The 25,960-nt window shown below is 48.3% G+C and overlaps 1 non-coding gene across 1 annotated transcript; it reads left to right on the forward strand.

The window, feature by feature from the left end:
• The first annotated feature begins 15,774 nt into the window (after positions 1 to 15,774).
• trnaa-ugc (transfer RNA alanine (anticodon UGC)) lies at positions 15,775 to 15,846 on the forward strand. Its single transcript has one exon. It is a non-coding gene; the product is annotated as a tRNA-Ala (tRNA).
• The last annotated feature ends 10,114 nt before the right edge of the window (positions 15,847 to 25,960 follow it).

Raw genomic sequence — 25,960 nt, forward strand, 5'->3', positions numbered from 1 at the left:
TAAATGGCCTCGTAGGCTTTGTTTGATTCCTTCCTCCGTATCTTCATCCTCCGTAATGGGGAGATGCTCTAAGATCATTTCCAAGGATAGGAATTTAAAAATGAGTCTAGGATCATTCAGGAACGATGTCCATTTATCATATTGGATCTGGGTGGCTCCTTTTCCGTCAGAGGCCATCTTCAGTACTGATCTCAAGTCAGGAATTTCAGTATAGATGGTAATGGGGTGTTCCCCTTGAAGGGTTCTTGCCTTAATGAGGCATTGGACCACCATAGTTATGACCCTTTCTTTTTTTGTGTGCCTCCTTTCAACATTGGAGAAGTTATAAGAATGGAACTGAATGGATACAATGCTCTTTTCATGGTAAAAGACGGCAACTGCCACTTTAGGTGATGTCCTGAGGTGAATATTTAGGGGGTCTTGTAAATCCCTTTGTTCTAGGTCTATGGCCTTTTGTACCTTTCGGCATAATAGTTGCAGTGTTGAGTAATCGTCTGGTGAAAATATAAATAGTCCTTTCGCCACTTCGCCCACTCTAGCATACAAGAGGGCTGAGAGCTCGGCAAAGGTCGGTGTAAAGGATTCTAGCAAAATGCAGGAGTCCCAAACTATCTTGTAAGTTTTTCGGAGTTTTAGGATATTGAATGGTGGCCAATTTCTCTTTATAAGATTGAGTTAATCCTCTGCCATTTCCAGTTATTCGTAGGTCCAGAAATTCTACTCCTCCCTAACGAGTTGACTCTTTTTGATGTTGATTAGGTGCCCAGCTAGAGTAAGTCTGGATAAAACACTATCAATGGCTTCTAAGTGCTCTTGGAGATCATTGTGTGAAAGATATATATCGTCCACATAAGAGTTGACGTTAGGTTGATCTTTTAAAAGATCAACGATGTGAGCGGAAGAGAGAACGGGGCTGTTTTGAAATCTCTGGGACAATCTGGTCCAACAGTATTGATGCCCATCAGGTCCAGTCACTGCTGTTGTTGCCCAGTCAGTCCCTTCGCCACCAAAAGCCATTTGCTAGGTCAAAACATGATTTATATCTCTCCCTCTTGATTCCAGAGAGAAGGGCTGTGGAATTCTGCTGTTGTGCAGTATGCGGTGCCGTTACCTTTTATAAGGCTGTGTAATCAACCGCTATCCTCCACCTCCCATCTGGTTTGGCAATACCAAACAATGGTGAATTGGTTCTAGATCCTGTTTTTACTGGGACACTTGTTCTCCTAGTTCTTTGAGGGTTTTGAGGAGATCCAATTTCCCCTTGTGTTCCTGGATAGGAAACTGTTTTTAGGGTTTGTGCCAACCAGCATCAAGTGAGTGGGGTTTGATGCTCACCTTGCCACTTTGATTAGGATGGTGTTGTAGGTCAGGGTCGTACCTATTAATGAGATGTTCTGGAAGGTTTTTTTCTCCCCCCTCTAGGCAAGTTTGATCTAATTGAATCTGAATATGTTTTTGCCTGTCATCCTGATCCGTGGATGCCTCCACAGGCCCGGTTGAGATTTTAAGGTAATGTTTTATATATGGATGTCCTATAATGAAAGAACAGTCCTACTTCTAGGGTGGCTGTGATTCCATACACAGTAATAGGTATTTTGTAAAATTTGATTATTTTGTTTTTATATTGTGTGAATCACCCTAATGGCATTTTATAAATTGGGCTTCCCAAAGCTGCCCATTTAGTTTTTATAATTTTAGGATCCATTACAGTGTAATCAGCTCCCGTATCAAACAGGGCCTCCATTTGATTGTTGGTGGGCAAGGTTGCCAGAGCATAGGGGAATTCGAGGGCCCCTGGCTGTGTGCCAGACCGTCAATCCCGAGACTGGTCATCCTCAGAATCCTGAGTTTTATTTTTTGTCTTGCTTTTGATCATTTTGACTGATTTTTGATCCTCCCTTTGGGAACATTTTTCTTTTCAGATTCCTTAGGGGGTCTGTCGGACCGTCTATGATCTCGACGATCCTCCCGTTGGGTTGGACGTCGGTCCTGCTGAGAATTTCTTTGAACCCTATTCCAGTCATCCCAATATCCTCCATGGCTTTTCAGTAGTTGTGGACAGTGTAAAAGTCGTTCCCATTGGGATCCCACTGTCCTCTGCCTTCCCTTCAAGGTCTGCCCCCATATCTATCCCATCTTTCCGGGAAGAGATATCTCTCTTGCTGCTGGCGAGTTTGGGGTACAAACCTTCAGGAACCCCCCCCCTTTGGGGGTCCTGAGCCATGAGCTTGTGTCCAGGTGGGGTGGGGCTGGGACTTGGACCTCAGCGGTCCTTGTCTCTGGATACCAGAGTTACCTTCTCCGGTATTTCTATCTTTAGTTTCTGGTTTCACTACAGGTTTAGTTTGGGGTCGACCGAACAGGACGTGATTTAATTGTACAATGAGTTTGACATTATCCCATCTCTGTTGGTTATCTCGATAGCCATTTAGAGCACCTTCATAGGCTAGTTTGAGGGTGGTATTTTGGTATTCGTTGGCTAGACAAAGTCCCAGATATGCTGTGTGAGTATTCTGCCCAGTCTGTAGGCAGCTACCAATCCTTTAGTTTTGGCCGCATTGGTGAGTAGCTCCTTGATGGAACCTATTACATGTCCTCCCTGAGTTACTGCGAGAACATGGGTGTATATTTGAATCTAGTTGTTACGCTGGTTTAATGGGGGAACTAAGTCTGAATTTAGTATCATTTGTAGGAGTTGCCTTAGATGTTGGGCATTCCAGCCTTGGCTACAGGTTTTTAACTTGTCAATCTTAGTTAGAATCTAGCTGGTTTCTTTCCTGGTTGGTGTTCACAGGTCTACCACTCATGGCGTAAATAGAGCTTTACATGAACTAGGGGGACAATGTGTGGTTGGTGGGGATGGCATAGTGGTCCAATTAGTCCTGCACCTCCAACATTGACATAAGCTTGAGCTAGTGCTTGTCATCATTGGTTATAATGGATTTTTAAAAAATTCATTCATGGGATGTGGGCGTCGCTGGCGAGGCCGGCATTTATTGCCCATCCCTAATTGCCCTTGAGAAGGTGGTGGTGAGCCGCCTTCTTGAACCGCTGCAGTCCGTGTGGTGAAGGTTCTCCCACAGTCCTGTTTGGAAGGGAGTTCCAGGATTTTGACCCAGTGACGATGAAGGAACGGGGATATATTTCCAAGTTGGGATGGTGTGTGACTTGGAGGGGAACGTGCAGGTGATGCTGTTCCTATGTGCCTGCTGCCCTTGTCCTTCTAGGCGGTAGAGGTCGCGGGTTTGGGAGGTGCTGTCGAAGAAGCCTTGCGAGTTGCTGCAGTGCATCCTGTGGATGGTACACACTGCAGCCACGGTGTGCCAGTGGTGGAGGGATTGAATGTTTAGGGTGGTGGATGGGGTGCCAATCAAGTGGGCTCCTTTGTCCTGGATGGTGTTGAGATTCTTGAGTGTTGTTGGAGTTGCACTCATCCAGGCAAGTGGAGAGTATTCCATCACACTCCTGACTTGTGCCTTGTAGATGGTCGAAAGGCTTTGGCGAGTCAGGAGGTGAGTTACTCACCACAGAATACCCAGCCTCTGACCTGCTCTTGTATTTATGTGGCTGGTCCAGTTAAGTTTCTAGCCAATGGTGACCCCAAGGATATTGATGGTGGGGGATTCGGCGATGGTAATGCTGTTGAATGTCAAGGGGTGGTGGTTAGACTCTCTCTTGTTGGAGATGGTCATTGCCTGGCACTTGTCTGGTGCGAATGTTACTTGCCACTTATCAGCCCAAGCCTGGATGTTGTCCAGGTCTTGCTGCGTGCGGGCATGGACTGCTTCATTAACTGAGGGATTGTGAATGGAACTGAACACTGTGCAATCATCAGCGAACATCCCCATTTCTGACCTTATGATGGAGGGAAGGTCATTGATGAAGCAGCTGAAGATGGGTGGGCCTAGGACACTGCCCTGAGGAACTCCTGCAGCAATGTCCTGGGGTTGAGGTGATTGGCCTCCAACAACCACTACCATCTTCCTTGGTGCTTGGTATGACTCCAGCCACTGGAGAGTTTTCCCCCTGATTCCCATTGACTTCAGTTTTACTAGGGCTCCTTAGTGCCACACTAGGTCAAATGCTGCCTTGATGTCAAGGGCAGTCACTCTCACCTCACCTCTGGAATTCAGCTCTTTTGTCCATGTTTGGACCAAGGCTGTAATGAGGTCTGGTGCCGAGTGGTCCTGGCGGAACACAAACTGAGCATCGGTGAGCAGGTTATTGGTGAGTAAGTGCCGCTTGATAGCACTGTCGACAACACCTTCCATCACTTTGCTGATGATTGAGAGTAGACTGATGGGGCGGTAATTGGCCGGATTGGATTTGTCCTGCTTTTTGTGGACATGGCATACCTGGGCAATTTTCCACATTGTCGGGTAGATGCCAGTGTTGTAACTGTACTGGAACAGGTTGACTCGAGGCGCAACTCGTTCTGGAGCACAAGTCTTCAGCACTTCAGCCAGGATGTTGTCGAGGCCCATAGACTTTGTTGTAGCCAGTGCACTCAGCCATTTCTTGATATAACGTGGAGTGAATTGAATTGGCTGAAGACTGGCTTCTGTGATGGTGGGGATATTGGGAGGAGGCCAAGATGTATCATCTTCTCGGCACTTCTGGCTGAAGATGGTTGCAAACACTTCAGCCTTGTCTTTTGCACTCACGTGCTGGATTCTGCCATCAGTGAGGATGGGGATGTTTACAGAGTCTCCTCCTCCCGTTAGTTGTTTAATTGTCCACCACCATTCACGACTGGATGTTGAAGGACTGCAGAGCTTTGATCTGATCCAGCCTAATGAACCTGATTCATTAGGCCTAATGATCCGGCCTGATTCTGAGTTGTCCATAGTCTTCTCGAAGATTCTGATCATCTATTTCGTTCTGAGCTTGTACCTTAGCCAGAATCCATGGCCCCCGGGAATGTAAGCTGCTCCTGGTCCTACTATTCGGCCATGGTTTCCTTCGCCTTGCTGGGCGCTGTTCATTCGGCCTCCCAATTGTGCAGGTGTGCATCTTATATTAAGGAATTTAGTGGGTTTGAAGTATTTGTTTAATTATCCCATTTGATACCTCGTATCCCCTCGTTCTGGGAAACAACATCAATTGTGCCATGGGTTCTAATGGCTTCGTCAGCAATGAAGCCTTCTGTTTCAAAAACTATGACTTGATCTTGTGGAGGCTTGGGGATAGGGTTATTTCCTCTAACAAAGCAATCGTTTGAATTTCCTAATGGAAAGACTTGGCCAATTCCGACAGGATTTGCATTTTGTCGGGACCTAACCTCGGTTAGGATTTAATATGAACTTTATAAGAAATTCTAATCCTCAATGTTATTTTGAGGGAGTTCTGATTTAAGTTCTACAAGGCCTGATCAGGGACTTGTTCTCTCTAGAGACTTAAATCTGGGTCTTCGTACCACTGTCAGTAACACATTCCTTCTGTTCTTAATGATCTAACAGATATATATTGATATAAATATCAGTACAAGGTTCTGCATCCAACTGAGGTGAATCACGATCCTAGCCCCTTGGGGACTATCCCAGATCAGGTCAATCTCTCAGGCGTTCACTCTCAACCTAAGGTTGAGATAGCCAAATCCTAAAGACACTGAATGGGTCTGAAGGTCTGGTCTATCTCTCCCCAAGGGAAAGCAACCACCCGAGAATATTACTGTCCTCCAGATAGCGTTTTTAGCAAGTTGCAGCCAGACTGTAATATCCCGGATACTGTGAGGGTCCGGGGGTCTCTCCTCAGTAATGTACCTCTTCACCAAAGAGTGTTCGGAGATGGGGTTCCCGAGTTAATGATACAGAAAACTACGAGAGACAATATAAAAACTATACAGAGGTTTATTGATTAAACAATTTGCAATCTACAGCTGGTGAGACCGGCAATCGCAACATTAACAGTTCCCTAAAAAGATAAAAAATTATAATCTTCCTTCTAGTGGAAAATTTAACCTTTGAATATAATTTTGTTACAGTAGATCGGTTCCCAGATTTATTTAGACAGGATACCCATCAATTATCAAGGTAGTTTTTACCTTAAATCCCCGAGTCGTAGAACACTATAGAGTTGGCGAGATCTCTCCTTCCTTTATAAGGTGAGGTTTCAACTAACTTCACTCTGATAGCTGAGAAACGCTCCAGCCCATCGAAGCAAATCAAAGAGACCTAATCTGAGCTCTCAGTATTCATACTGTTCTTTCCCGGTTGCTTCATTTTGGCTGTGAGCGTTCTTGTTGAAAAGTTCTTGTTGATCAGCTTGGTCACAATTCGTGTTGATCAAATTAATCAAAATGAGTCATGTTTCAGCTGACTGCTGTTTTTCAGTGAAGGGTTATCAAGCAAAGGTCAAAGGTAACCGTGATCAAATCAGCCATCATTCAGGTGTCGGATGTCGTATGTCTGTTGTAAAAGGTCATCAAATGATTATCAAGCCCAGGTACCCCTTGACCCCAAATTCCTTTGCACATGGCTCTCGTTGTAGGTCTGCTGTTCACGTGTGCCTGTGCTCCTGACCGGAATCATGAGCCATTTCAGAATGAAGGAATCATGACTGCTGCCAGGATAGCGGGCATTAACCTGCATGATGTGCTGCGTGTGGTCGCACACCAGCTTCACATTGAGAGAATCGAATCCCTTTCCATTTATGAATCTGGCCGAGTTCAGATGAGGAGCAGCATGGCACTATGCGTGCAGTCAATGGCACCCTGCATCACTGGGAAGCCTGCAATGTGAGCAATCCCTTGTGCTCGCTCGTGCTGCTTCTTTCCAGCAAGAGGGATTGAGATGAATCTGTTTCTCATTGTATAGAGAGTCTCAGTGACCTCCCTTGTACAGCAGTGCACTGCAAACTGCGAGGTGTTACTAATATCTCCAGCAGCAGCCTGGAAGGAACCAAAGCCCTAAAAATTAAGAGCCACAGTTACTCTGACAGCCACAGGCAATGCTGTCCTTGGCCTGCTCTGAGGCTGCAGTTGTGGCTGCAGCAATTGACAAATTTCAGTCACAACCTCTTTAGTGAACCGAAGATGTCGGATGCACTGGTCGTCGTTGAAGCTGAGGTAAGGGAATTGGTCTCTGAAGCCTCTCGTTGGACATGGCCTCCTGCTGAGTGCCCTGCTCCTCCTCCTCCTCCCTCTTCTCGCAGTTTGTCCTGCTCTGCGTGGCCTCTCTTCATTCTCCCAGTCATGTTCAATTCCCAGAGGAAGCCCGAGCAGGCCACCCATGTCTGGAAGCAACATTTTTAGGCACAATGTTTTAAATGACACAAAGAGTACTGCAAAACCATCCAGACCACCCTCTCTGCAGAGTATAAAAATTTTGTCCAAGTAGAGGAAACCTCCAAACAAACGTACAATTGCACCAGCAGCCAGAATAAATAATCCAGCAACTAACCTGTAAGTAGTTCATGCTCCCTTTAAATAGCGCTGGTGGGGGGTCCTTCATGCCCTTTAAGTCCTGTTCAGCTGTGCGAGGTTAAGACAGTGCGTTGGCTGGAGTGTCGAGTTCCAAAAAAGCAGCGTTGCTTTCAAAGCAGCATTGCACACTGATTCACATCATCATCTCCCTATTCCACATGCTGCCGGCGGTCGCTAGGTGTGAGCGCAAACACCTTTACCAAGATGGCGTCCTGCGCACTTCTCGTCGGAAGACTGCGCGTGCATCGCGGACCCCATTTTCAGGATGTAGGTGTCCATGTATCGCCAAAAAAACAGGTGCTACATGGTCCAATTTCACCCCAACTGAGAGAATTGCCAATCAATCTTGGAGTTGTATTTGAAGAAGCTGATTGCTGACAATCACCGTCCCAGCGGTGTGGTTCAAACTTCAAAAGACTTTGAAAGATCGAAGCAGAAATTGGAGGTGGGTGAGTCACTGCTCCACCTCCCTTCCGTTTCCTGATGACACCATCTCAGCTGGCTTCATGACTGACCTCCACCTCACAGTTTCCAGCCCTGAAGCAGACTCACAGGTTGCTTTTGAAATGGCTGACTGGACTATAAGAGAAAGCCATCCCTCACTACAACAGTGTCCATCAAGATATTCAGAGAATCTTCTCGACAAGCCTGAGCCCACCATCAGTGTATAAACTTTTGCTAAAAGGTTAGCCTCAGATAGACTTTTGATTTCCAAACGGTTATGCATTTTGGGAATTCAGAAAGTGTTTATTTCTTATTGTTAAAGCAATTCTAAACCGTACCTGAACCTAAGAATTTTGTTTCATTCTTTTTCTAGTGTATAATAAATGATTGTTTTCTTTATAATGTGATGGTTTGTGCCTGAAGTTTCTTTAGGAAAAAGAGCCCATTAAATTAATTATAAAATTAAACCTGGTGAAGATAAAAGGACATTTCCACAATTTAAAGTGTAAAATCACTTCTTGCTCCAACATTACGCCTCTGTGAAGCATTTTTGGGCATTTTGTTCTTTATGAAAGTTGCTTTATAAATCCAAGTTATTGTTGGTGTTGGCCTTGTTCACCATGAAAACACAGTTTATTAATGTTTATAATGGGGCATTGCTTTGTGAAAAGGTGTTTGCCAAACCTTGTTTATAAACAAATAAAATGTATCATCATGTCAATTACACATAATGGGGCCATAAGTCCATGGACCCAGCACAGACCCACCATAAGTCCATGGACCCAGCACAGTCCCACCATAAGTCCATGGACCCAGCACAGTCCCACCATAAGTCCATGGACCCAGCACAGTCCCACCTTAAGTCCATGGACCCAGCACAGTCCCACCATAAGTCCTTGGACCCAGCACAGACCCACCATATGTCCATGGACCCAGCACAGTCCCACCATAAGTCCATGGACCCAGCACAGTCCCACCACAAGTCCATGGACCCAGCACAGTCCCACCATAAGTCCATGGACCCAGCACAGACCCACCATAAGTCCATGGACCCAGCACAGACCCACCATAAGTCCATGGACCCAGCACAGACCCACCATAAGTCCATGGACCCAGCACAGACCCACCATAAGTCCATGGACCCAGCACAGTCCCACCACAAGTCCATGGATCCAGCACAGTCCCACCTTAAGTCCATGGACCCAGCACAGTCCCACCACAAGTCCATGGACCCAGCACAGTCCCACCACAGGTCCATGGACCCAGCACAGACCCACCATAAGTCCATGGACCCAGCACAGTCCCACCATAAGTCCATGGACCCAGCACAGACCCACCATATGTCCATGGACCCAGCACAGACCCACCATAAGTCCATGGACCCAGCACAGACCCACCATAAGTCCATGGACCCAGCACAGACCCACCACAGGTCCATGGACCCAGCACAGTCCCACCATAAGTCCATGGACCCAGCACAGACCCACCACAAGTCCATGGACCCAGCACAGTCCCACCATAAGTCCATGGACCCAACACAGTCCCACCATAAGTCCATGGACCCAGCACAGTCCCACCACAAGTCCATGGACCCAGCACAGTCCCACCATAAGTCCATGGACCCAGCACAGTCCCACCATAAGTCCATGGACCCAGCACAGTCCCACCACAAGTCCATGGACCCAGCACAGTCCCACCATAAGTCCATGGACCCAGCACAGTCCCACCACAAGTCCATGGACCCAGCACAGTCCCACCATAAGTCCATGGACCCAGCACAGTCCCACCATAAGTCCATGGACCCAGCACAGTCCCACCACAAGTCCATGGACCCAGCACAGTCCCACCACAAGTCCATGGACCCAGCACAGTCCCACCACAAGTCCATGGACCCAGCACAGTCCCACCACAAGTCCATGGACCCAGCACAGTCCCACCATAAGTCCATGGACCCAGCACAGTCCCAACACAAGTCCATAGACCCAGCACAGACCTACCATAAGTTCATGGACCCAGCACAGTCCCACCATAAGTCCATGGACCCAGCACAGACCCACCATAAGTCCATGGACCCAGCACAGTCCCACCATAAGTCCATGGACCCAGCTCAATCCACCATAAGTCCATGGACCCAGCACAGTCCCACCACAAATCCATGGACCCAGCACAGACCCACCACAAGTCCATGGACCCAGCACAGACCCACCATAAGTCCATGGACCCAGCTCAATCCACCATAAGTCCATGGACCCAGCACAGACCCACCATAAGTCCATGGACCCAGCACAGACCCACCACAGGTCCATGGACCCAGCACAGACCCACCATAAGTCCGTGGACCCAGCTCAATCCACCATACATCCATGGACCCAGCACAGACCCACCATAAGTCCACGGACCCAGCACAGTCCCAACACAAGTCCATGAACCAGCAGAGTCCCACCATAAGTCCAGCAGGGAGTGCTCTGCAAGGGACCTGGACTGGGCCGGGGCATAAATACACCAGGTCTTGGACTACCTGAGGGGTCTAATAAGAACATAAGAACATAAGAACATAAGAAATTGGAGCAGGAGTAGGCCAATCGGCCCCTCGAGCCTGCTCCGCCATTCAATAAGATCATGGCTGATCTGATCCCAACCACAAATCTAAAGAACACAAGAAGTCGGAGCAGGACCCGGCCACATAGCCCCTGGGCCCTCTCCGCCACCCACAGGGCATTGACCGATCCGAACTCAGCTTCATGTCCAATTTCCTGCCCGTTCCCCATAACCCCTAATCCCCTTTACTTCTAGGAAACTGTCTATTTCTGTTTTAAATTTATCTAATGATGTAGCTTCCACAGCTTCCTGGGGCAGCAAATTCCACAGACCTACCACCCTCTGAGTGAAGAAGTTTCTCCTCATCTCAGTTTTGAAAGAGCAGCCCCTTATTCTAAGATTATGCCCCCTAGTTCTAGTTTCACCCATCTTTGGGAACATCCTTACTGCATCCACCCGATCAAGACCCTTCACAATCTTATATGTTTCAATAAGATCGCCTCTCATTCTTCTGAACTCCAATGAGTAGAGTCCCAATCTACTCAACCTCTCCTCATATGTCCACCCCCTCATCCCCGGGATTAACCGAGTGAACCTTCTTTGTACTGCCTCGAGAGCAAGTATGTCTTTTCTTAAGTATGGAGACCAAAACTGTATGCAGTATTCCAGGTGCGGTCTCACCAATACCTTATATAACTGCAGCAATACCTCCCTGTTTTTATATTCTATCCCCCTAGCAATAAAAGCCAACATTCCGTTGGCTTTCTTGATCACCTGCTGCACCTGCATACCAACTTTTTGATTTTCTTGCACTAGGACCCCCAGATCCCTTTGTACTGCAGTACTTTCCAGTCTCTCGCCATTAAGAAAATAACTTGCTCTCTGATTTTTCCTGCCAAAGTGCATAACCTCACATTTTCCAATATTATATTGCATCTGCCAAATCTCCGCCCACTCACCCAGCCTGTCTATATCCCCTTGCAGGTTTTTTATGTCCTCCTCACTCTCTACTTTCCCTCCCATCTTTGTATCATCTGCAAATTTTGATATGTTGCACTCGGTCCCCTCCTCCAAATCGTTAATATAGATTGTAAAGAGTTGGGGACCCAGCACCGACCCCTCTGGAACACCACTGGTTACTGGTTGCCAGTCCGAAAATGAACCATTTATCCCAACTCTCTGCTTCCTGTTCGATAACCAATCCTCCACCCATGCCAGAATATTACCCCCAATCCCGTGATTTTTTATCTTAAGTAATAATCTTTTATGTGGCACCTTGTCGAATGCCTTCTGGAAGTCTAAATACACTACGTCCACTGGTTCCCCTTTATCCACCCTATACGTTATATCCTCGAAGAACTCAAGCAAATTTGTCAGACATGACTTCCCCTTCATAAAGCCATGCTGACTTTGTCCTATTAAATTATGCTTATCTAAATGTTCCGTTACTGTCTCCTTAATAATAGACTCCAAAATTTTACCCACCACAGATGTTAAGCTAACTGGCCTATAATTTCCAGCCTTCTGCCTACTACCCTTTTTAAATAACGGTGTTACATTAGCAGTTTTCCAATCTGCCGGGACCTCTCCTGAGTCCAGGGAATTTTGGAAAACTATCACCAAAGCATCCACAATCCCTACTGCCACTTCCCTCAAGACCCTAGGATGGAAGCCATCAGGTCCAGGGGATTTATCCGCCTTGAGTCCCATTATTTTACTGAGTACCATCTCCTGAGTGATTTTAATCGTATTTAGCCTTCATCGACACCAAACAAGGCCAGGGCTGTAGGAGAAGTGTGGGCTCCCAGGCCAGGAGCTCCCTAGTCCCCAGCCTGGTGTAAAAGCAGCAGGTTTGCATCAAGTAAGATCAGAAATACCAGCCGGGCTGGTCCAATGCTGGGAAGTGACCTGGACCCTCCAAGATGTTCTGCCCTTATGAAGGGCCGGGGAGGAGGGAGGGAGGTCAGGGCGGAGGGGGGAAGGAGATCGGGGTGGTGAGGGAGTTCGGGGGAGGGAGAGACATCAGGTGGAGTGAGGGAGATCAGGAGAGTGAGGGAGATTGCGGGGAGGGAGGGAGGGAGGGGAGGGAGGGAGATCGGGGGGAGGAAGGGAGATCAGGGAGGGAGGGATATTGGGGAGGGAGGGACATTGGGTGGAGTGAGGGAGATTGGGGGAGGGAGGGAGAACAGGGGGACCTGGAGGTCGGAGAGAGTGTATCTCGAGACCGGGAGTGGCAGTGATTGTGGTAAGTACTTTCCAATTATCCTTAGATACGGGGGTGGTGCCAGAGGACTGGAGAATTGCAAATGTTACGCCCTTGTTCAAAAAAGGGTGTAAGGATAAACCCAGCAACTACAGGCCAGTCAGTTTAACCTCAGTGGTGGGGAAACTTTTAGAAATGATAATCCGGGACAGAATGAATAGTCACTTAGACAATTGTGGATTAATAAAGGAAAGCCAGCACGGATTTGTTAAAGGCAAATTGTGTTTAACTAACTTGATTGAGTTTTTTGATGAGGTAACAGAGAGGGTTGATGAGGGCAATGCGGTTGATGTGGTGTATATGGACTTCCAAAGGGCATTTGATGAAGTGCCGCATAATAGACTTATCAGCAAAGTTGAAGCCCATGGAATAAAATGGGGCAGTGGCAGCATGGATACGAAATTGGCTGAGTGACAGGAAACAGAGAGTAGTGGTGAACGGTTGTTTTTCAGACTGGAGGGAGGTGTACAGTGGTGTTCCCCAGGGGTCAGTGCTGGGACCACTGTTTTTCTTGATATATATTAATGACTTGGACTTGGGTGTACAGGACACAATTTCAAAATTTGCAGAAGACACAAAACTTGGAAGGGTAGTGAACAGTGAGGAGGATAGTGATAGACTTCAAGAGGATATAGACAGGCTGGTGGAATGGGCAGACATGTGGCAGATGAAGATTAATGCAGAGAAGTGCGAAGTGATACATTTTGGTAGGAAGAACGAGGAGAGGCAATATAAACTAAATGGTACAAATCTAGAGGGGGTACAGGAACAGAGAGACCTGGGGGTATATGTGCACAAATCTTTGAAGGTGGCAGGGCAGGTTGAGAAAGCAGTTAAAAAAGCATACAGGATCCTGGGCTTTATAAATAGAGGCATGGAGTACAAAAGCAAGGAAGTCATGATGAACCTTTATAAAATACTGGTTCGGCCACAACTGGAGTATTGTGTCCGGTTCTGGGCACCGCATTTTAGGAAGGATATGAAGGCCTTAGAGAGGGTGCAGAAAAGATTTACTAGAATGGTTCCAGGGATGAGGGACTTCAGTTACGTGGATAGGCTGGAGAAGCTGGGGTTGTTCTCCTTAGAGCAGAGAAGGTTGACAGGAGATTTGATAGAGGTGTTCAAAATCATGAAGGGTCTCGACAGAGTAGATAGAGAGAAACTGTCCCATTGGCAGAAGGGTAGAGAATCAGAGGACACAGATTTAAAGTGATTGGCAAAAGAACCAAAGGCGACATGAGGAAAAACTTTTTTACACAGTGAGTGGTTATGATCTGGAATGTGCTGCCTGAAAGAGTGGTGGAGGCAGATTCAATCATGGCTTTCAAAAAGGAATTGGACAAATATTTGAAGGAAATAAATTTGCAGGGCTACGGGGGATAGGGCGAGGGAATGGGGCCAGCTGAATTGGTCTTGCAGAGAGCTGGCACGGATTCGATGGGTCGAATGGCCTCCTTCTGTGCTGTAACCATTCTTTGTTTCTATGATTCTATTCAGGCGATCCCTAGGCCTGGTTTCCCTGAGGGCTCTGGCACTGGCTGCCTCGAGGCAATCCGATGTAGCAGCAGGGACCTGCGCAGGTGTTAGGCCCCTCAGTTGTATCTGCAAAGGGCCTAATACCTGCTTCAGGCATGGGTAAAGGACGCCTCTAGTTTGTCCTTCCCCAATACGGCAGTCAGAAATATTCGCAGGTTTTTTGCCTGCCATTTTGGCGCCTTCGGAGGCTGCAATTTAACCCCCAATGCCTCTTCAAAGAACTATTATAATCAGTGAGCCTCTCTCAAATTTCTGTCTTGCTGAACTTTAATAATTTGTGTAATCACACTGAGCAGTGTTTTATGCATTTGTTCACAGTAAATGTAATCCCTGCATCTGGTCCAGATGTTGAGCCTTGTAAATCTTTATGAGTGATGTTTGCTTCTGCTACATCTGCCTTCCCGCAGAACATTATCTGTAAATCTGATTGCGTTGCTTAAAATCCCCTGCTCCAGATCATGAATGAAAATATGGAACAGTACAGTGGAGGGCCAAGCACAGACCCTCGGGGAATGGCACCAGAAGAATCCGTCTCAATTAATCATCCACCTCTGCATTCTATTGTCCAGCCAACTTCATCATTTATCTAATTAACTATTTCATATTTCATTCAATGAGCCTTTAACATGAATAAAAATCTTCTGTACAACACTTTGTTAAATGCCTCTTGAGAGTTAAGATACAAATTGTCACTGCCTACTTAGCTACGTCCTCAAAGAAATTGAGCAAGTTTGTAAGACAAGAGCTTCTATTAACAATAGGATTAGGAAGCTCACATTCACATCACGTCTTCAATATCGAAAAACCTCTCAAGGCCCTTCGGAGAGGAAAGAGTTTCAAAGTCGGGCTGATGTCACATTCTGTGATGTAAGATTATAAACACAAACAGATAACGATTACACCACAAACTGTGACCTGACTCTTGCAGAATTACAGATTTACATAATAAATGATAATAATTAAAATACTAATGCAATAAAGGCCCAAATGAAAGAAAATTATATCAGACACACTGGGTGGGGTGGGGGAGGTCATTTTAATCCCACAGAATGGCCGGGGGTGGGAGTTAAAATGTCAAAAATGGGAAACCCGACCCCAACCTGCTTCTTGCGGTGTAAGGGAGGCGGTTTGGATGCGGCCGAGTAACTCACTCTCGAGAGGCGGGTCCCTCGTTATAATATGTTAATGAGGGATTTTCATGAGATTTTGGCAGCGATTTAAAATTAACGTCTCCTGCTCAGGTTTCCCGCGGGAAACTCGGCCGTGAAACGGAGGCGAGATTGAGTAACACTTCATGGGGTTGGTTAAAGGTCAGGTGTCCTGATATGAATAAAGGCCCAGTGCTCACAACTGCTTTCTCAGTTCCCTCTAGGAAACAGCATGTTGAGAGTTCTTGTGCTGACAGACGTATTGGAGAAGTTTGTAGGTTTTCAAACAGAGAACATCAGGATGGGGTAGTGGGGGGGCATGGCTGCTTTAGATTGGACCTCGGACGAGGAAGTCAATCGCCATCCACAGCATCAAGGGCGTGCTGTGGTGGGAGATGCAGGTGGACATCATTTAACGGCATGGGGATGTAACTCAGTGGAAGAGCGCATGCTTTGCATGTATGAGGTCCCGGGTTCAATCCCCGGCATCTCCAAACAAGTTAAATTTCTAATTTCTCTATGACTCTATACAAGGCTACGGACCAAATGCTGGAATATGGGATTAGATTAGACTGGGCTTGATGGCCGGCGCGGACATGATGGGCCGAAGGGCCTCTATCCGTGCTGTATAACTCTATGACTCTATCAGAGGGGGGAGAAACAGAGAGGGGAACAACAGAGAGGAGAGCAACAGAGGGGCTGAGTTCACAGGAGGCACTACCAATTAACTGGGTGTATAGACAGAGGCTCAGCTTCCTTGAGCTCTCTGAAGAACAATGCGTACGCAGGCTCAGATTGACCCGGCAGATAGCCGCAGACATCTGCAGCCTCCTACAAGAGCTGCTCCCTGCTGGACCTGGTGGCCTTGTATTGCCAGTCACTGTGAAAGTCTCCACTGCCCTCAACTTCTTTGCCTCTGGAGATATATCGAGGGTCCTGCAGTCGGCTGTACATAAATGTGTCAGGCAGGTGATGGATGGATTGTTTGCCAGGGCTGGGAGGTATATAAACTTCTCCTGTGATGACAATAGTCAGAAGGAGTGAGCACTGGGGTTTGCATCTCTGGATGGTTTCCCACAGGTGCAGGGTGCCATCGATTTCACACACGGGGCAATCCGAGCACTACCAGATCCACCAGCAGCATTCGTCAACCACAAGGGGTTTCATTCCATCAATGTTCAGCTGGTGTTCAACCACAAGAAAAGGTTCATGCAGGTCTGGACCAGATTCCCTGGGAGCTGCCACAAAGCTTTCACCCTGTGACAGTCCAACATCCCCGACCTGTTCACACCTGGAAGCAGCCTTAAGGGGTGGCTGCTAGGCAACAAGGGATACCCCCTTCAAACCTGGTACCCCACCGATGAGCCCCAAGAGCGGTACAACAAGATCCATATCACCACCAAACATTGGCCTGCTGAAGATAAGGTTCAGGTGCCTCGACAGTCCGGAGGCTCCCTTCAGTACTCGCCAGCGAGGGTCTCCAGAATCATCGAAACATGCTGCATTCTGCACAACAGAGCGCAGCAGCGAGGTTTAGTGGTGGAGAACGACAAAGATGCTCATCAATCATCGTCTGATGATGAATCCAATGAAGACGAGGAGGAGCTCGAGGAGGAAGATGAAGATGGGCCTCCCAACGCCAGACCAGCCGCTCACATTGCTGCTCGGGATGCAGGGACGCATGAATAGCTCGAAGGTTCAGTTAGTCACTCACACTGGGCCAAAGTAACGATCACATCCCTGGACCCCAGCCTTGCACTGACACAAAGCAGCCCTCGAACCAACCATCCTCCCATTGCACACCCCTCAATTGGTCTCAGTCAATTCATGTATTTACATTCATCACCAAGCAGCTGAAAAGCGAGTTGCAACATGGGGAAGTGGTGCAAGTTAATACATTTTATGTGCGGTAATAACAAAAAGAAACTTAATAACATTACATTTTCACAAACACCCATGTGCATACTCTTGGTGAACTAGAGTTGCTCTTCCTGGTGCTTCTACATGGTGCATCCCCTGTGGCTTCAGCAGAGGTAGTGGCAGGTTGCTCAGATCCCTGCCCTGACTGCTGAGATGCTCTCGGCCTACGCCCTCTGGGTTAGGAAGATACATGACCTCTTACTGGTCACCTCGCCCTTCGGAAAGACCCTGATAGGGTGATGACCTGTGTCAATATTAGCCCTGTGCCCACCCTCAAAAGTAGCATAGAAGAGAGACCCATTGCGAGAGTTAGACTGAAGGGAACCAGAACAAGAGTGAGGGCTGACCCCGGAGAGCAACCAGGACAGGAGCAAGGGCTGACCCTGGAGAGGAACCAGGACAGGAGTGAGGGCTGACCCTGGAGAGGAACCAGGACAGGAGTGAGGGCTGACCCTGGAGAGGAACCAGGACAAGAGTGAGGGCTGACCCTGGAGAGTGTTAGGGTAAAATTTGGGCTGTTGGGTTAAAGGCAAAGATGAAGTGACTATTGTGTGCATGGCGGCGGTCATTGCCCCAAGACCACACTGAAATGCGCTTTGTGCAGACCAGACTAACCCTAATTAAAAGCTTAAACATAACACATGACTACTAAACAAAATGGACTCTACTAAACAAAATGGATTCTGTGACTGTGGGAAAGACAGTCAAAAGTGCTGAGTTTGTATATTCCGAAAACTGACTTACAGTCTGGGAATACAAAAGACATTTCACGACGAGCTGATAAAAACTACAGAACCAGACTGAATAGACAAAGTCTATACTGTCTTAAGGTGATAACAGTTGTTTTAATGTGATTGGAGGTCTGTGGTTGCTGTGCGGGCCTAATTGGCTAATGTGTAAACTAATAAAGACTAATGATGTAATAGCTACTGAAAGTCTGTATTTCAAAGGTATAAAAAAGCGTGACAACCATTTTGAAGTTGAGAAGGTGGCTGCGTGCGCTGCGGAGTGACCAGTTCTTCTCCCAAAGTACTTTGTCCAATAAACTGCATGTTGAATCTTTAAGTCTGACTCCGAGTGGTGATTTTCCCACAACAAGAGGAACCAGGACAGGAGTGAGGGCTGACCCTGGAGAGCAACCAGGACAGGAGCAAGGGCTGACCCTGGAGAGGAACCAGGACAAGAGTGAGGGCTGACCCTGGAGAGGAACCAGGACAAGAGCGAGGGCTGACCCTGGAGAGCAACCAGGACAGGAGCAAGGGCTGACCCTGGAGAGGAACCAGGACAAGAGTGAGGGCTGACCCTGGAGAGGAACCAGGACAAGAACGAGGGCTGACCCTGGAGAGCAACCAGGACAGGAGCAAGGGCTGACCCTGGAGAGGAACCAGGACAAGAGTGAGGGCTGACCCTGGAGAGGAACCAGGACTGGAGTGAGGGCTGACCCTGGAGAGGAACCAGGACAAGAGTGAGGGCTGACCCTGGAGAGCAACCAGGACAAGAGTGAGGGCTGACCCTGGAGAGCAACCAGGACTGAAGTGGCCAAACAAGGAGAGGATCCAGATCCAAACAGAGGAAACCCCAGACAGGGTAGGGCTGACAGACACAAGAGACCCCAGGCGGGGTAGGGCTGACAGACACAAGAGACCCCAGGCGGGGTAGGGCGGATGGACAGAAGAGACCCCAGGCGGGGTAGGGCTGACGGACAGAAGAGACCCCAGGCGGGGTAGGGTTGACAGACACAAGAGACCCCAGGCGGGGTAGGGCTGACGGACAGAAGAGACCCCAGGCGGGGTAGGGCTGACGGACAGAAGAGACCCCAGGCGGGGTAGGGCTGATGGACAGAAGAGACCCCAGGCGGGGTAGGGCTGACGGACAGAAGAGACCCCAGGCGGGGTAGGGCTGACGGACAGAAGAGACCCCAGGCGGGGTAGGGCTGATGAACACAAGAGATCCAAGGCGGGGTAGGGCTGACGGACAGAAGAGACCCCAGGCGGGGTAGGGCTGATGGACACAGAGACCCCAGACAGGGTAGGGCTGATGAACACAAGAGATCCAAGGCGGGGTAGGGCTGACGGACAGAAGAGACCCCAGGCGGGGTGAAACTTCAAGCCTCCTGCAAAGTGGGCATGAACTCTACCCAACACGGAACAAGTGATATATTTCTCGTTCTGTACTTTTGACTACTGCTTAGGCACATATGGGTGCTGACCATTATGTAAAGCTTAATAAAACACCATTTTACCATATTGGAATCACGTCGATCATTGGAAAAGGGCAAGAACCCAATAAATTGGCGACCGTGGCAGGTCGTAACTAATACTGGTGCTTGTTCTGTTTTACATAAGGTCCTAAGACCGACCTATTTAGCTGGTACATCTGTTTAGGAGGGATAATCCTAAGGGAGTGCAGGTGACTTAGTAATCATGGTGCCCCATGATGGCTGACCCTGCTACAGACATAGAGAAAGCCTTACAGAAGCAATTGGAGAAGTTGGGTGGGTCGGATGTAGTCGTGGCGATTACATCCAGTGAGGATAAAAGCTACAGAACGGCGGTGGCGTTCATCCAAAAACAAGTGGATGAGAAAGCGATTGCGTTAGGTAAAGGTAAACAATTGTTGATCTGTGCAGCACACTGCTGCGTGCAAAAAATGATCAATTAATAATCAAGCTGGAAGAGGAACTTAACCAGACAAAACAGGCATCTGAACTGCAGACCAGTGAACTTAACCAAACAAAGCTGCAGGCTCTCGATCTGGAAAGAAAGCTTGGCCAGACAAAACAGAATCACTGGGACACAGGACCTATCGTGTTTGCTGCAGCAACAGCAAACTCAGCATGTGTCTCAACTGCACTCGTGTTCGGGCCACGAGAAATGAGGGATAAAAAATCACGGAATTAGAAAGGGAGGTTGAGGTCTTGACTCGACAGTTGGAGGATGCCAGAGGAGCTCTAAGAGAGATGGTGACCAGACCAGCTAGGTAGACCGACCATACCCAATGTAAACTCAAGGTACATGAGCTACAGGGCAAACTGGGCACCAGAATGCCATGGTTTCAGCCGTTACCATGGGTCAGGGTATAGATGGAGACGACCTAAGGTGGGACGAACTGGAAGGAGAAGCAGCCCGTTATCATTACTCGGACTACGATCTGAATCGTGATGAGAAGGGGCCGATGCCTGTAGGAGCACGGCCCAGAATGGGAACGTCACAGTGGTACGCGAATCAGAGCCAATAAAACCCGATTTGGCTCTGGCCTTAGCCAGAGAACTTGGCCCAATTAAAGAAAGGGATATTCAGACAGGGGTCACATGGGCATGGGGTGGCTTTAAACGAGCTCACTCCGATTTAGAGGATGGTGACCTGATAAAGGGACTGCTGGCCGCCGCAGAGCCAAAATTGAAGACATGCATCCCCGCGCCATTCGAAGGGCCAGCCGCCAACTCAGACCTCCTGTTCACGGAAATTGCAAATATATTGGGCATCGGTGGCATCAATCTGATGCTCAGCTGCAGACAGACAGTGCAGGGCCCCACCAAACACCCACTGTGTTCGCCAATCACCTCTACGATCTCTATGAACGAGCCCAGCCCACAGTGCCACCCAAAGGGGGGATGGTCCCCAAACTTCACGATGACGTGCAGTACAAACAGATGTTTCTGCAGCAGCTGCACGGTATGGTGAGAACAGCTCTGGGAGTGTCTGTTTGAAAGGATAGTCCCTGGGCTACTCTCAGCACCACTGCTGTTCGAGCCTGGAAGGCGGTGCGAGATCACATACCTTCCAGCTCTCTAACCAGGGGTAAAGGCAAACCTCTCTCAATGGTGGAAGGTCCAAGCAGACACAGCAAACAAACATTTGGGAGGGGAAGCTTTCCCCAGAGAGGACCACCATATTGTAATTGTGGCAAAACGGGACATTTCGCTGGGGAGTGTAGACAGTCTAGGAACGAGGCATCGGGAGGAATCAAGATCTAACCACCCTCCCCCCTACAAATCATCTCACCCGTCCCCTATCAATCAGAAATTTGATAAGATAATAGCCCTTTTGACGGTTAATGTTACAGAACCATAGAAATCCTAGAAAGGTTACAGCACGGGAGGAGGCCATTCCACCCATCGAGTCCGTGCCGGCTCAATGTAAGAGCAATCCAGCGAGTCCCACTCCACCCCGCCCGATCATCGTAGCCTTGCAAATGTTTTCCTTCAATTACTTATCCAGTTCCCTTTTGAAGGCCATGATTGAATCTGTCTCCACCACTGCCTCAGGCAGAGGGGATGGTGGAGGCAGATTCCAGATCATAACCACTCACTGGGTAAAAAAGTTTTTCCTCATGTCACCTTTGGTTCCTTTGTCAATCACCTTAAATCCATGTCCTCTGGTTCTTGACCCTTCCACCAATGGAAACAGCTTCTCTCTATCTACTCTGTCTCGGCCCTTCATGAAGGAACAGGCCAGACAGGTCTCGGATAGTTACTCGCAAAACACCCTCAGGCCCTCTACCCCCACCTATGAACTCAGGGCCAGCACCTCTTGGCCCCACATGACATTCAATGAAGGGAGTTTACCCCCCAACAAAGTCGGCAGTGAGTTCCTGTGATTACTGTTGTTGTAGACGGGGGCCAGCAGCAATTAATGTTCGTAGACACTGGGCCAGCGGGAACCATCGTCCATACTCCACGTCCTGAACGCCGTGCTGCGGTGAGATGGACACGCCTGCTTTTAAACGGATTTGATGGTTTGGGCCAATATGCCTATCGGATAGGCCGAGCTCGGCTGACTCTCATGGGGTTTCAGTGCATGCTTGGGAGGACAGAGGCCACGTGAACTAATGGTGGGCACGGAATATTGGGAACTGACGTGTTAAGTCAATTTCACGTTATTATAGGCTATGCTAACGAATGCCTATGGTTTAATGCTATGACGGTGTTAACTCAGCAGCTAATAACACGATGAATTGTGGCGTGACCTTGGAGATTTCGGATGAACACTTGGTATACGCGATTAAGAAACGAGAGATGTACGAGGAACCAATGCATGACAATCCTGAAGACTATGTTGCAAAAATGGGCGTTGGTATTTGCGGCTAGTAAACATGATTGTGGCTGAATGGAGAGGGAGGAGCAGGTAAATGGACCTCCATATTAATTTGCAAAGCAGCACCCAATCCCTCCTGAAAGCCATCTGTATGTAAAAGCTACTACTGAATCCTTGGTACAGGAGGGTGTTATTAGACCAGGCACGTTCACCATAAATTCCCCAATCTGGGCCGTTAAGAAACCAAATGATAGTTGGGAATTATCGATTGAGTGTCGCCAATTAAATTCAGTTACCTCCCGCTTGCTCACCGGTGGGAAGGGAATCGCCAACACTGTTGTCCCAGATACCTACTGGTAGCAAGTACTCTTCAACTTTAGATGTAACTAACGGACTTTGGATTATTCCAGTCTGGAGAGAAGACCAGGTCAAGTTCGCCTTCACTTTCCAAGAGCAAAGCTACACATGGACCTGTCTGCCCCAGGCTTTCCACAACGCTCCGACTCTCATTCACAAACGTTTGGCTAAAGCTGCCAAAGACTTTCCCAAAACCCGCTGCTTGCTACAGTATTTAATAATTTGCTGCTCGCGACGGCAACAATCAGGAGCACCTCTTATTGGATGAGCTGCTGCAAAATCTCAGTGAGGCGGGGCTTAAACTTAACTCTCGAAAGGCCCAATTACTGAAAGAGCAAGTCACCTTTTTGGGAGTCTTGATCTTGGTGACAGGACAGACCCCAGACCAGCATAAGATGGACATTATTCAGGACAGACCCCAGACCAGCATAAGATGGACATTATTCAGGACAGACCCCAGACCAGCATAAGATGGACATTATTCAGGACAGAGCCCAGACCAGCATAAGATGGACATTATTCAGGACAGAGCCCAGACCAGCATAAGATGGACATTATTCAGGACAGAGCCCAGACCAGCATAAGATGGACATTATTCAGCGACTGCCAGTTTCCAAGACAGTGCTGAGGTAATTCCTGTGCTTGGTGGGATACCAAAGATCTTTTATCCTTCGATTTGCCGAATTGGCCAAACCCCTGTGTGAACTTTTATAAGGGGATAAGGACGAGGTGAAGTCTCGATAGACCGAGTCCCACACTGATGCAGTTCAGCAACTAAAAGCAGCGGTAATGCAGGCCACCTGTTTAATCTCCTCTAACCCAATAAACCCTTTCACCTGGAGGTGGGAGCCACTAACCAGAGCCTCACTGCGGTTTGGCACCAGGAGGTACAGGGCAAGCTGCTACCCATTGGCTATGCCTCACGGATACTGACTGGGGTAGAAACAGCATATGATCCCTGCGAGAAACATTTATTGGCCACCTTCTGGGCCATGAAGCACTTTATTTACATTATGGGATTACAAACAATGGTGCTTCATTCCCCTCACACACCCCTTGTTCATGAAACCAGGAGACACCTTGGTTTCGTCGGCCCGACTGAGCCATTGGTCATTGCTGCTGACGCAGCGAAGACTCCATATCACCCCGAAACAAACCACCCTCCTTTCCCGACTGCTATTGTACTGGGACGAGCCACGTGGGTGTCCTCTACCCTTGTTGGACTTCGCTGTCCACCCTGTTCAGAGGCAGCCTTTACTAAATGCATCGGATGTCTACATCGACCAATCATCATTCCAATACAAGGGCGAACCATGCACTGACTGTCACCCTCCCCGATAGAGCAATTCAGCACAATATGCTGAAATTGCCACACTCTTGACCGCTGTAATTGAGACCTCCGACCTGGTCTGACAGTGTCTATCCTATTAACACCATGTTATTACTGCCTTTGTATCATAAGAATTACTTTTGCATTTCTGATGGTAAACCTCTTGTGTATGTGATGTGTTTAAGATGTTGTGGGCTGCGTTATTAGGCAGGCAGCAGCCGTGTTTTATTGGAAAGGTTAAGACCCACACAAAGGGAACTGATCTGCATTTGTTTGGTAATTCTCATGCCGACAAGGCTGCTGAAGAGGCTGCCGCCAATGGCTCTCCTTTTAATCCCTTGCCCAGTGGTCAGGTTTCGGCTATAATTGGCCGCAGTCCGGTCAATACGGATCTGTTTGCCTTACAGATATCAAACATACATCACCAGCAGGTCATTGCCTGGCACCAATAATCCAAACCCCTGTTTCAGCCCACTGCATGGGCCCACCTTACCGTGCTTATTGGAGAGAAGATGGCCAGTAGTGGGGACCGCCCAGTGCTCATGTATCAGCCCAGACTAGATTCATTTCCCATTGTGTCCGCTCCCACTACGATGAGCGAGGAATTTTTTGACATGTTCCACACACCCTGTAGGTGGGCGCTGCTCGGCCGAAACTACCATGCAAAAGGTTTCCAAGACAGTGTGGTGGCCAGGGATAGCAGATGGCATCATCCATCAGGTAACAACATGTCTGGTCTGTCTGCAACACAACTCAGCCTGACACGCCAACCGAGCTTTCCTCCAGCAAGCACCACCACCAGGGGGCCCCTCGACCCATCTCCAGATAGATTTCATTGGTCGACCACATAATGCTCTAATAGGCCACTTGCACCGCTTGGTAATTGTGGATAAATTTACCAAGTGGATGGAGGCCTTCCTGTGCAGAACTGACACCGCTCTTACAGCAGTCCGACAGTGATCTACAGGTGGGGAGTGCCGATACAGGTGGACAGTGATCAAGGACCACATTTCACAAGCAAAATTTTCACTGAGTTACAGAAAGTTTTGAAGATAGAACACAAACTATACATATCACATCACCCACAGTCATCGGGAGCCGTAGAAAGGGGTAATCGAAACCTAAAGACAATGCTTAAAAGGTTTTGTGCAGATCACTCCACTCAATGGGTGAACATGCTGCCCATGTGCCTGATGATAATCAGATCAACTCCCAGTAGCACCACGGGTATCTCACCATACCAGGCCATGACAGGGAGATTCATGCGCACCCCAGGACAACAGTCCATGGGAATCAGGGGAAAACTCTCCAGTGGGCTAGCACAAAGGAAGATGGTAGTGGTTGTTGGAGGCCAATCATCTCAGCCACAGGACATTGCTGCAGGAGTTCCTCAGGGCAGTATCCTAGGCCAAACCATCTTCAGCTGCTTCATCAATGACATTCCCTTCATCAGAAGGTCAGAAATAGGGACGTTCGCTGATGATTGCACAGTGTTCAGTTCCATTCGCAACCCCTAAGATAATAAAGCAGTCCGTGCCCGCATGCAACAAGACTTGGACAACTTCCAGGCTTGGGCTGATAAGTTGCAATTAACATTTGCGCCAGACAAGTGCCAGGCAATGACCATCTCCAACAAGAGAGAATCTAACCACCTCCCCTTGACATTCAACGGCATTACCATCGCCGAATTCCCCACCATCAACATCCTGGGGGTCACCATTGACCAGAAACTTAACTGGACCAGCCATATAAATACTGTGGCTACAAGAGCAGGTCAGAGGCTGGGGATTCTGCGGCGAGTGACTCACCTCCTGATTCCCCAAAGCCTTTCCACCATCTACAAGGCACAAGTCAGGAGTGTGATGGAATACTCTCCACTTGCCTGGATGAGTGCAGCTCCAACAACATTCAAGAAGCTCGACACCATCCAGGACAAAGCAGCCCGCTTGATTGGCACCCCATCCA

This window comes from Heptranchias perlo, chromosome 32 (genome assembly GCF_035084215.1).
Source record: "Heptranchias perlo isolate sHepPer1 chromosome 32, sHepPer1.hap1, whole genome shotgun sequence".
Lineage (NCBI taxonomy): Eukaryota > Metazoa > Chordata > Chondrichthyes > Hexanchiformes > Hexanchidae > Heptranchias > Heptranchias perlo.